This window comes from Macaca nemestrina, chromosome 5 (genome assembly GCF_043159975.1).
Source record: "Macaca nemestrina isolate mMacNem1 chromosome 5, mMacNem.hap1, whole genome shotgun sequence".
Lineage (NCBI taxonomy): Eukaryota > Metazoa > Chordata > Mammalia > Primates > Cercopithecidae > Macaca > Macaca nemestrina.
The window spans coordinates 17978347-17990517 of NC_092129.1; the positions used below are offsets into that span (position 1 = coordinate 17978347).

Genomic DNA, 12171 nt, shown 5'->3' on the forward strand with positions numbered 1-12171 from the left:
TGCATCTGTATATCTGCGCCTGTCCTTGTGCCTGTCCTGGTGTAGGTGTTAGAGCATGTCGGTGTGTCTGGACTCCTGACTCTGAGAGTGGACGATGTGTTTTGGATTCAAGGATGAAGAGGAAACCCGACAGACCATGACTCATTTTGAATCTCACGGGCCAGAAATAGTGATGTCAACTCAAAAGAGACATTTGCGGCATTCCTATTATAGTCTAGTCCTACTTCTGGATTCTGAATCCTGGGTCACAAAGATGAATAAAATTTGTGCATATTGAAAACAAATAAGCACATACATGTATTTTTAATACAATCTACTCTTCTACTTATATTAACAAAAAGAAATGTACACGCTTTTGTTGTGGTGACACATACTAAGGCGATGAGGGGGCCCTTTTATTTTTAAAGGACACTTGCCTGTTGAGTAAGTGAACAATTCTCTCTAAATTAATTCACTAAAGAAAGGAAATAATTTGTTTTGCTAGTGTTAACAGAGCAGAAGGGGGAATAGAAAGGATCAGAAGATGAATTTCCTAGTGCATCAGAAGTTGAGTACCAATGTTCTTTGACACACACACACACACACACACACACACACACACAAGGGCACAAAGGATGTGGAAAGGAGAGAGGAAGACCAAGCCTGCAGAGCCTCTTAGAGGAGTTTTCATTTGTCATAAAAGTAAAAATTCCTCTCAGAGGAGTTTCCATTTGTCATAAAAGTAAAGTAAGAGCTCAACAAGCAAAGAAGGGGAAAAGAGGGTAAAGAACTTCCCAGACAGAGGGACAAAGCCCCAAGCAAAACTGAATTAAGTGCAGAGTCCTTAGGAGACAGAGAGTGGTCTGCAACACTGGAAATAAGGTGTGCATGGGGAAACTGGAAGGAGAAGGCTGGAAGAATGATTGCACGCACTTGGTTGCTTCGTTGAACACGGGGCCGGAGGTTAGATTTGATTCCTGAAATCTGTGGGAGGTTTGAGGAATGGCACAGTTAGGTCTGTGCTCCCGTGTTGCATGGACAGCAGTGTGGAGAATGGGTGGACAGGCAAGAGGCTGCAGTGAGGGAAGTGGGGTACGAAGTCCTTTGGAACCTGAAGTGAGGTTATGCCCATGGGATTATCGAAAATAAGTCTTTTGAGAAAATATGTGTTAAAATTGACAGAGGTTGGAGATCTTTTGGATGTGGATGTGTGAACAAAAGCCAAGATGGGGACCAAGCCAAGATGCTGCAGGGGCCTCTGGCTCAAATGGATGCTGCTGGCCTTAGTCCAGATGGGGAGCTAGAAGAAGCAGGTGTATGGGGAGAAAGTTGGGTTTGGTTTTGATGATAAAGCAGTTTAAACACAACAGCATCCATGAGGTGGAAAAATAGATGTAAGGTCATGCTGTGCAAGTCAGCAGCCACTAGCACACTGAGCATTGAAATATGCCTATTCTGTGCTGAGATGTGTGTAAGAGTAAAATATACACCAGATTATAAAGGCTTGGTGTAGATAAAAGAATGTACAATACCTCTTTCATCATTCATGGTGATTACATATGGAAATGATAACGTTTTGGATGTAATGGGCTACATCATAAATGTTAATCAAATTAAATTCACCTTTTATTTTTACTTGTCTAATGTGGCTACTAGAAACTATTAAATTTGCACATATATCTCATATTTCTATTGGACAGTGCTGATGTAAGTGGCACTACTAAGACTAGAATCCATCTTGGCCATGCTATAAAACCTATACGTTTTTATTTTGTTTATTAAAACTTTTTTTTTCTTTTTTTTCGAGACGGAGTCCCACTCTGTCGCCCAGGCTGGAGTGCAGCGGCGCAATCTTGGCTCACTACAACCTCTGCCTCCCAGGTTCACGCCATTCTCCTGCCTCAGCCTCTCCAGTAGCTGGGACTACAGGCGCCCGCCACCACACCCGGCTAACTTTTTTTGTATTTTTAGTAGAGACGGGGTTTCACCGTGTTGGCCAGGATGGTCTCGATCTCCTGACCTCATGATCCACCCACTTAGGCCTCCCAAATTGCTGGGATTACAGGCATGAGCCACCACACTGGGCCAAACCATAGAGGACTTTCAATGCTAGACTTAAAGAAATAGAACTTAACTTCTAGATTATCAACTCTCCCCACCCCACCCCCAACCCCCACCCCTAGAAAGCATTTGGCAATCTCTGGAGATATTTTTGCTTGTCACAACTGGATGAGAGGGGTTTGCTTGTGGCACCTAGGGGTAGAGACAAAAGATGCTGCTAAATAAACAGCCTACATAGCACAGTCCCCTAAAGCAAAAAAAAAAAAAAAAAAAAAAAAAAAAACAACAACAACAACAAAAAACAAATTCTGGTCCAGAGTGCCAATAGTGTTATGGTTGAGAAACCTGGCTCTAGGTGATGAGGGGTGATTCCAGATTGATGATCCACAAGTAGATTGCATTTCTTTACATTCTCAACTATATGTAATATATGTGCATTTTAATCAAGAGAGCTGAACAATTTACACTGTGTCCTCCACTCTTGCATAGTCCATGGCTACAAATATGCCTATTTCCTTTTTTTTTTTTTTTTTCGTTATGTCGATTTTTTTTTGGCTGTTTTTTTTATTTTATTTTATTTTGTTTTACTTTAAGTTCTGAGATACATGTGCAGAACCTGCTGGTTTGTTATATAGGTATACATGTGCCTATTTGATACATGTGCCATGGTGGTTTGCTGTACCTATCAACCCATCATCTAGGTTTCAAGCCCCACATACATTAGGTATTTGTGCTAATGCTCTCCCTCCCCTTGCCCTCAACCCACCAACAGGCCCTGGTGTGTGATGTTCCCCTCCCTGTGTCCATGTGTTCTCACTGTCCTACTCCCACTTATGAATGAAAATATGCAGTGTTTGGTTTTCTGTTCCTGTATTAATTTGTTGAGAATGATGGTTTCCAGCTTCATCATGTCCCTGCAAAGAACATGAACTCATTCTTTTTTATAGCTGCATAGTATGCCATGGTATATATGTGCCACATTTTCTTTATCCAGTCTATCATTGATGGGCATTTGGGTTGATTCCAAGTCTTTGCTATTGTAAATAGTGCTGCAATAAACATATGTGTGCATGTGTCTTTATAGTAGAGTGATTTATAATCCTTTGGGTATATACCCAGTAATGGGATTGCTGGGTCAAATGGTATTTCTGGTTCTAGATCCTTGAGGAATCACCACACTGTCTTCCACAATGGTTGAACTAATTTATACTCCCAATAGTGTAAAAGTGTTCCTATTTCTCCACAGCCTCACCAGCATCCGTTGTTTCCTGACTTTTTAATAATCACCATTCTAACTGTCGTGAGATGGTATCTCATTGTGATTTTGATTTGCATTTCTCTAATGACCAGTGATGATGAGCTTCTTTGCATGACTGTTATTCTTCAGGTTGATGCTTTGTGGAATTTTATTGAGCCTTGGAAAGAGAACACCAATAAGTGGAAAGAACCAACCTGTTCCAATAAATAGAATGCTGATTTAGAAGTGACCAAAAGTGAACTCATGAAAGTCAGGAATGTATTTGCACTAATTTGGAATTTTATTTTCAATTTTTCTCTGATATGAGAGATGTTGAAATAGTAAGAGACAGAAATTGTCCTTATTGAATTTCCATCTGGAAGTAAAAAATAATAGAAATATGAGAGTAATTCCCTCCCAATTTTGCAAATTCAAAAACAGAACCCTGGAATGAACTATTGTTTGTAAAATCACTGGCACATAGTAGGTATTTAATAAATGTAACTTATTCTCTTCGCTTTACCCATTCCAAGAAAAATGTGCCTGGGTAAAATGATTCTGACTTCTTGAAGCGGACACACATTTTACAGGATTTTTGCTTTCCAAAACTAGGCCCAGGATATCATTTTTAACTAAAAAAATTCTCCATTTCCTACTTACTTCAAGCTAAAAGTAGGAACAGGACAACAAATCAAAATGCTATCAAGAAATATGCAAAAAGCATATGTCCCACTACCTAAAACTCTATCTAGCAAAAACAGTCCAGCAAATAAAGAAGCCCTCTGAGCACTAACTGGCAGATGGAATACAGCAAAAAAATGTTCTCTTGATGAGTTTGTTCTATCTAATGGCATTCAACCTCACCTGTATGTAGGTAAATATGAGATTTTTATCTCCAACCTAGACCTCACCCCTGAATTCTGAGCTCCCATAGTCCCCTGACTTGTTGGCATGTCTAGTTCAATGGCCACATGATATTGCAAACCTACTATGTACAAACCAAACTGCTAATTTCCATCCCCAAACATGCTTCTCTAGTGGCTACCCCATTTCAATTGATGGAAATTCCAACCTTCTAACTCTTTAAGCCGTAATCCTTCACTGCATTAACTTCAAAACTATATCCAGGAACTAATCCTTATTGTTATCACCTCATTCTCATCCTTCCTACTCTACGATATCTCTCTCCTCTGCATCACTGCAATCACTGTCTGAATCAGGGGTGTCCAATCTTTTGGATTCCCTGGGCCACATTGGAACAAAAAGATTTGTCTTGGGCCACACATAAAATACACTAACACTAACAACAGCTGATGCGCTATAAAATATAAATATATATATATATATCTCTCTCACAAAAAATCTCATATTTTAAGAAAGTTTATGAATTTGTGTTGAGCCACATTCAAAACCATCCTGAGATTCCACGCTTGCTCCTGAGTCCATTCCCGTCACAGCCACCCGGATAATGTTTCTAAAACATAAGTTAGAGTAAGTTACTCCCACCATGGTCATTATATTTCACTCAGCATAAAAGTTAAAGTTCTTGAAACAGCCTTCGATGGCCAACATCAGGAACCTCAAATTTGTTTGTAAAGGGCCAGAGAGCAAATATATTAGGCTTTGTGGACCAGATGGTCTGTGTTTCAACTATTTAACTTAAAGTAGCTAATGAGAAAAGTGTAAATGAATGCTGGGGGCTATGTTCCAATAAAGCTTTATTTACAAAACCAGGCAGCAGGCCAGATGTGGTCAGTTGGACGTAGTTTGCTGACTCCTGCTTAATATTCTCGTTTCCTGCTTTATTTTTCCTCATTACACTTAATACCACCTGGCATACTGCTTATTTACTGGTTTATGTCTTTTCTAATTAGAAAATAAGATACAGGAAAGAAGACACATCATCTCTTTATGCAGTATCCTCAGTATGTGAAACAATGCCTGGCACATAGTAGGCATTCAAAAAATATTTGTTAAATGAATGAGTGAAGATGAAGATGCAGCCATGGAGAAAATCACTGGTCTTCTGGCCGGTATATCACTGTACATGCAAGTGGGGCAATAAAATGTACAGTCCACTGAAAATACCACCATGCATCTATGTCATTGCATTAGGGAAATATTTTCCCACACCATCATCTAGATTTCTTGATCATAAGCGTACATAAGGAAAACTATAAATTAGAATAACAGAGAATAATTTCTTATGTTACTATAAGAAACATGTTTGAAAACCACTCTCGATATCTATCATCTCATTTCATCCTGATAGTAGTCATATATATAAATATATATGTGTGTGTGTATATATATATATATATATATACACACACACATATATATATCCCTTTATCCACATTTACTAATTAAAGAGAAGACAGGGAGGTTGAAAAGCTTTCTGAGAGTCAAAGAATTAGTTACACCTCCATAGAGCCAAGGCTAGAGATTACGTCTAAGGTTGTTTCCACTGTGCAATTACTTTGCAATGAGGTATTTTTCTCTTATGGTACATTTGATTCTCAGTAGTTAAGGTTTTATGTTGTACAATAAAAGAGGAATATATTCAGGGGGAAAAAATGAGAAGAACTTTGTCCCCTGAACTACTTTGCGAAGTTGTAGGAGAGAGCAAGGCAGTTAAATTTACCCATCCTTGAAAATAATAACTCTCCCTCTAGGTTTTAATAAGAGAATTATGGGGTGCTAAATGACAATTGGCTAGTAAGAATGAAGAATTAAGGCACTATTTACTGGGAAGGTAGTAAAAACTTTAAAAAATAACCAAACCTTTAAACTTCTATGGCCTCTGTTTCTCTAGGGATTTTTCCACCGGGTTTTGGCAAGGGCACTCATAGTCTTGAAAACTCTTCTGAGAGTTCTTCCAGCCTCTTTCTTCATCATGGGTTTGGGGATCCAGTATCTGTTTTCTTAATGGCAAAGGGGCAGGCAGTGAGATTTCTGAATTCCTGTGTCTGAGGTCAGTCATATCTGAAGGGAGAAACAGAAATGTGAAACAGTTCTTTCTCAGTATGACATTCTGATGTATGGCATTTGGTGTGTTATGGCACTGCTTCTGTTGGAGATAGAATCAAGGTAAATTTAATGCAAGTATGCCTTATGTTTTCTAAACTAACAGCTGAAACATGTAACCTCTCAACACCTGAAATGCAACTTAAATATAAAAGGACATTTCAACATTTTCTGGCTTCCACATTGGGGATCCTCCCTTCTATCAGTCATCTACAACAATAAGATCAGAAAAATCTGTATAATCAACAATTCACCAGTCAAAAATTTATAATGGTATCCTAGAGAATAAACTCCTGATTTGAAATGGCTCCTTGAGCAATGGATTCAGAGAGAACTGGAGCTGCCTCTGGGCTCAGCAGCAACAGAGAGGTGGCATGGTTGTGGAAGGGGGAGGTAGAGACACAGTGCCATACGTTTGTCTTTCCAGAAGCTCTGTCTTACAATCTTAACCTTTTCTTTTTTTTTTTTAATTATTATTATTATACTTTAAGTTCTAGGGTACATGTGCATAACGTGCAGGTTTGTTACATACGTATACTTGTGCCATGTTGGCGTGCTGCACCCATCAACTCGTCAGCACCCACCAACTCGTCATTTACATCAGGTATAACTCCCAATGCCATCCCTCCCCCCTTCCCCCTCCCCATAATAGGCCCTGGTGTATGATGTTCCCCTTCCCGAGTCCAAGTGATCTCATTGTTCAGTTCCCACCTATGAGTGAGAACATGCGGTGTTTGGTTCTCTTAACCTTTTCTGTCAACATCCCCTTTCAGTTCAGGCTCTCTCCTGCTGCCAAGCCATTCTGTGGTCATGCTTCCCCTGGTCTAAAACTTCCTTGTATACATTAATTTCTCTTGCATTTTTTGGGTTTGTAGTTGCTGTGAAATGAAATCCAAATTTTTTAGCATGACATGCAAAGTCCTTTCTGGTCTGCAGCTAGCCTACCCCTCCAGGCTCATTTTGCACTGTTCTCAAGGCTGCCATTTCCCCTCCCTACATTACCATCCCACAACACAAACACACACACGCATACATCTTGCAGATTAGAGCAATGCTGAACTACTTGGCATTCCTCAAGTTTGCCTTGTTTTGAGAGAGAGATATATATATGTTTTTTTTTTCTCTTGACATCTTCTTACTTTTTTCCTCAGTCTGCATTGCCATCTCCTTCCTAAGCTATGTAGACCTTTCATCTTTGCATCCTTGAAGATTCACCTTAATGACAACTTCTCTGTAAAGTCTGTTCGATTATGCCCATCCAACGTGGGGTGCTATCATTGCATCTTACACATTCTTCTATAGCAATGCTTATCATAGTGTAATAATAAAATTTACTTGTCTGTAAGTCTTTTTCTCCCCCCCAAAAAAGCTTCTTTTTTAAGAATGAGATTCTTAATGTCTGTCTCTTCTTCATCATCAGTTAGAAGCATTTAATAAATATGGATCACTGTATAAAATTCCAAAGGGATTTTTAAAAATTAAAAATGTAGAAGCAAGGGTTTCCCCTCAGAGAGTCCAGAAGGTCGAGGCTGCGGTGAGTTGTGTTCCTGTCACTGCACTCCAGCCTGGGTGACAGAGTGAGATTCTGTCACATAAATAAATAAATAAATTTGACTAGTAAAATGTGGTTAACCACTTAAGAAGACTCAAAGAGAACTCTAAGCAGCCAAGAATATGCAGCCGCAGAAAAATCAGCTACTACCTCCAGACTTAAGGAAAGTCCGTAATAAAGAGACCAGAGACTTAGAACAGGGTTTCCCCAAGACTGAGATTCAGATCTCTTCAAAGAGGGTGCAGTCTAAGGGCTCCACCAAAGCTACCACAGACCCTAGAGCTTCTCAGAAGCTGCTCGTGATTGGGGAAAACCTGACCTGAAAATGCGGCGGAAGTTGATTTACAAAATAGGGAACCAGAATCAGTCTTCTATTGATAAAGCCAAATGTCAAGCCCACTGGCAAAGGAGAACAGTTTACAGGGTCCAGTTCCATTTTCATAAAGCAGAACAAGAAAGCACATATTTGGAGCTAAAAGACAATAAATTTAAAACTGACACAAGCGTCAGTGTAAAATTAAGATATATATATATATACACACACACACTATATATTATATATAATCATATATATGGATATATATCATATATGTGTATATATATGATATATATATGTAAAAATAAATAGAATTGATATGGGCAGAGTTTATCCATCATATTTCATCCCTGAAAGAAAATTATAAATGCTTTTGGATATTTTTATAAGTTAACAAAAATTTTAATACATAACAATGCAAAAGTAATACTAAAAAATAATACTAAATTGGCTACAGGTTTTTAAATCCCAGGAGTTGAACTTAATTTTTTAAAGTTATAGTATCAAAAATGTTACAGAAAGTTAGGTTGATATAACCTGAAATGATGAGTTTGAAGTAACTAAAATACTATAGGGATTCTCCCAGACTATTTTAGCCAGAACCTGCAATACAAACTGTTTTTCTTAGAGGAAAGTTATATCTTTTTTTCTGTTTTGGAGAAGATGGAAGGCTGAAAACAATAATGGGGAATAAAAACATATCAATTTATTTTATTTATTGACGGCTAAGCAATGATAATTTTATTTAATAGAATGAATAAAACAAATTTTGTTCATAAAAATAGATAAACTTTTCTATTAGATATTGTCTACAGGATAGAGTACTAGAAGATCATAGAATCACAGCTTAGGTTTATTCCCTTGAAATGTACATAGAATAAACTGTGTCTATTCAATATCTGTTGTGTTTTCCCTAAATTGTTCCATTACCCATGGATTTAGATTTTGTGAGTGCAGTTCGGCATATTATGTGTGTCATTTTCAGGATGTGTAATCTGGGAACATAAAATCAATTATGAAGCAAAATTGCATTACTGAATTCAGAAGACCTAAAGAATGCTAAGAAATTTGTGGAACTGACAACTTGAGAAAATTTTCTTAATGCAACTCATATTTAAAACCAGTTTCTTAAATATAAACGAAAATATTGTCTAATATTTGTTTCCAATTGACATGAAAGAGTTGAGACCTGGCAGGCTATGGATATTAGAGCACTGACATGAGGGATATTAACTGTTGGTTGTATTTTTTCCATAGAGGCTTTTATAGCAAGGGCTATAACTGACTGTGACAGGCTTAGCTTGGTTAGGTTTCTCTTCAGTTTAAAATCAACACCATGCATCTTCACTGTGCTCTTTCTTCTTTATCTTCCCAACATCAGAAAAATTCTTTCTTTCATTTGTCTTGAGTGACCTCCAGACACAGGCCACTGGTTTTTACTAAGGGATAGGACAGAACCCATTAGAAATGCTTATTTGTTTTTCTGGCAAAAATGGCACCCATGATGCTTTGCTGCTTCTCAGAGCGCTAACTAACCGCCACACATATGCCATAGGACTCATCTTGAAAGGGCAGATTGTCCTTGTTGAAAGAAAGTTGTTCTTTCCCTTTGGAGAACATCTGGGAGTAATATTCCCATGTATCAACTCTGTTAGCTCCTGTCTCACCCACACCAAGACACCTGGCTGCCAGATACACACACTGACTTGTCAGATTCCATCAATTCATCGGCAGCACAGAGAGTCTTTGGATTGGGGTGGCCCAAGGGTGTAATGCTAACCAAAGAAAATATCACATTTTATCTTTTCTCACCGAACAATAATTATCTGAGAAAGTTGGTCAGCCAACCCTTGTTATTGTTCTTTGTGTCTGGTAAACACTCACCTGACCCCCTCATCCACTTTGTTGAGCATCTACTGCAAAAGTGAACTCAGATCAAATTTCTGAAGAACTTATCACACTTTCATGAGCATCCACATGTGTTTTTCTCAAGGTAAATACAGTCAGCCTTTATGCATCTCTGTGCATGAATATTCTTGCTGTTTTTGATAAGATTCATTATATAACTTAAGAAGGATTGTCTGTATGCTTAGATAGGGTGCTGGAGATTTTTAAAGAGGCTCAGGTATTTCAGCTGTTTCCAAAGAATTCACTATGATTTAAATTCAAACCAGACTGAACTCATCAACACATTTCTTTGATGAATTATTATTTATGTGAACTGACAAAGCAGTGTGATTTTTCTATCAGTCATCAAATCTGCCCCTTCACAGTTGGCAATAAATCTTTATTCTTTTCAGTAAGAATGCTCTTAATATGCTTGCAACCTGCTGTTTGTTGTGATTTTTGAGGTGGATAATGTTAATTCATTTTTTAAAAAAATTCGATTCGAACATTATCTAGCTCTTCATTGGGTTCAAAACTAGAAAAGACACCTTTCTGCAAATTTACTCCTATGATAAATGCTCACCAAGGACTTAATCATGTTGGATTGCTTTATCTTAACAGGTACTCAAGGCTCAAACACACTGTGAAGGAAATTAAAGAAGATAAGAAAATAGGATATCTTTGCCAATGATGGAAACCAGATGTAATAGATCACCTCTCAATGAACATGACTGTACAGGACACCTGTCAAATAATCAGGCAGATGTGTCAAATATTTGCTATGTTTGTTTCCTGATAAAGTAGAAGCTTAGGGATTATATCTTTTTATCTCTTTGTACCTTATTAATCCATCATTAAAGATTTCTTAATGAACAGCTTTGTAGTTTGCTGTATTTTAGAACTAGTGAAAAGTATAAAGATTTCAAGATTGCAAAATTGTCATCTAAACTGGATAAATCTAGAGAAAGGTTTCTCAACCTTGGCACTGTTGACATATTGGGTCATATAATTCTTTGTTGTGTGAGATCATCCTGTTCATTGGAGTATCTTTAGCAGCATTCCTGCTCTCTACCCACTAAATGCAGGTAGTACCTCATCTCCCCTGGTTGTGACAAATAAAAATGTTTCCAGAAATTGCCAAATGTCTCTTAGGACATTTTCTTTCCCCTGGGCAGAAAACTCACTCTAGAACATCTGATCCAGAGTAAGATCTCCATTACACATCAAATGGAGAAAAAAAAAAAAAAAAAAAAAAACTGATGCAAGTAGGCATTCCTCCAGAAGCCGACACTGAGACAGGGATGGGAGTGCAAATAGTTTATATGGGAGATGATTTCAGGAAGTGTCAATAAGGGAATGGAGATGATACAGTGACGGGAAGAAAGCCAATAAAAAAATGTGTTGTCAAGCTGGGTACCTCAAGGGTAATTAGGGCTCACTGTTGCTTAGAATACAGTGCTAAACACTTCTCGAAATCATTCAAACTATGGGGAAGGGAACAAGAGTATTTTTATCCTAGGTCTGTCTCCAAGAGTCATTAACTTTTCCACCTTTCTAGCCTTCCCTGCAATGGGCTGCAGAGATTCTGGCAACTACAGAAAGCCTCAGGCATGGAATTTCAGAGCTTACCTTTGGAAATTGTAGGGGTTGCTTGCCTGGAAATGGTGAGAGCCTAAGGGGAAGTCACCCGCGTCTATCTTGATTACTCTTAACTCTGACTTCTTCTCCGCACTCTCATCTGTCTCTGACCTCATGCATTTTCCATGGGAAAGGGAGCAAAACTTACCTTTTTTACACTGTTCCTTTCATCTAAGCAAGTCCTTACTTTTTCTTTCCTCTTCCACTCCTCTTTCAAAATTTTATAATCTATCAAGGTCTAGCTCAAATGCCACTTATTTCCTCAAGGTTCCCTATGCTCTTACTCTAAGACGTCACCTCCTGACCCCACCTTTGAACTTCTAACCAACCTCTACTGCTTACCCTCATTCTACCTGGAATTAAAGTTACTTTTGGGCCCCTTCCCATCCACTAGATGTATGTTCCTGTAGAAAAAAGGAAGTTCCTGTAGAAAAAAGATTGAGTCTTATACAATGCCATACTTCCCAGGTGGTC

At 38.2% G+C, this 12171-nt stretch overlaps 1 long non-coding RNA gene across 1 annotated transcript in view; it reads right to left on the reverse strand.

Annotated features, from left to right (window-relative positions):
- Nucleotides 1–4659: 4659 nt before the first annotated feature.
- The window catches only part of LOC105499719 (uncharacterized), a 91972-nt gene continuing 84460 nt past the window's right edge, over nt 4660–12171 (reverse strand). Inside the window, exons 4-5 of the long non-coding RNA XR_011623307.1 lie at nt 6062–6262; nt 4660–4751 (exon numbers count right to left, since the gene is read on the reverse strand). This is a non-coding gene — a long non-coding RNA (uncharacterized lncRNA). The remainder of the gene's footprint in view (nt 4752–6061; nt 6263–12171) is intronic.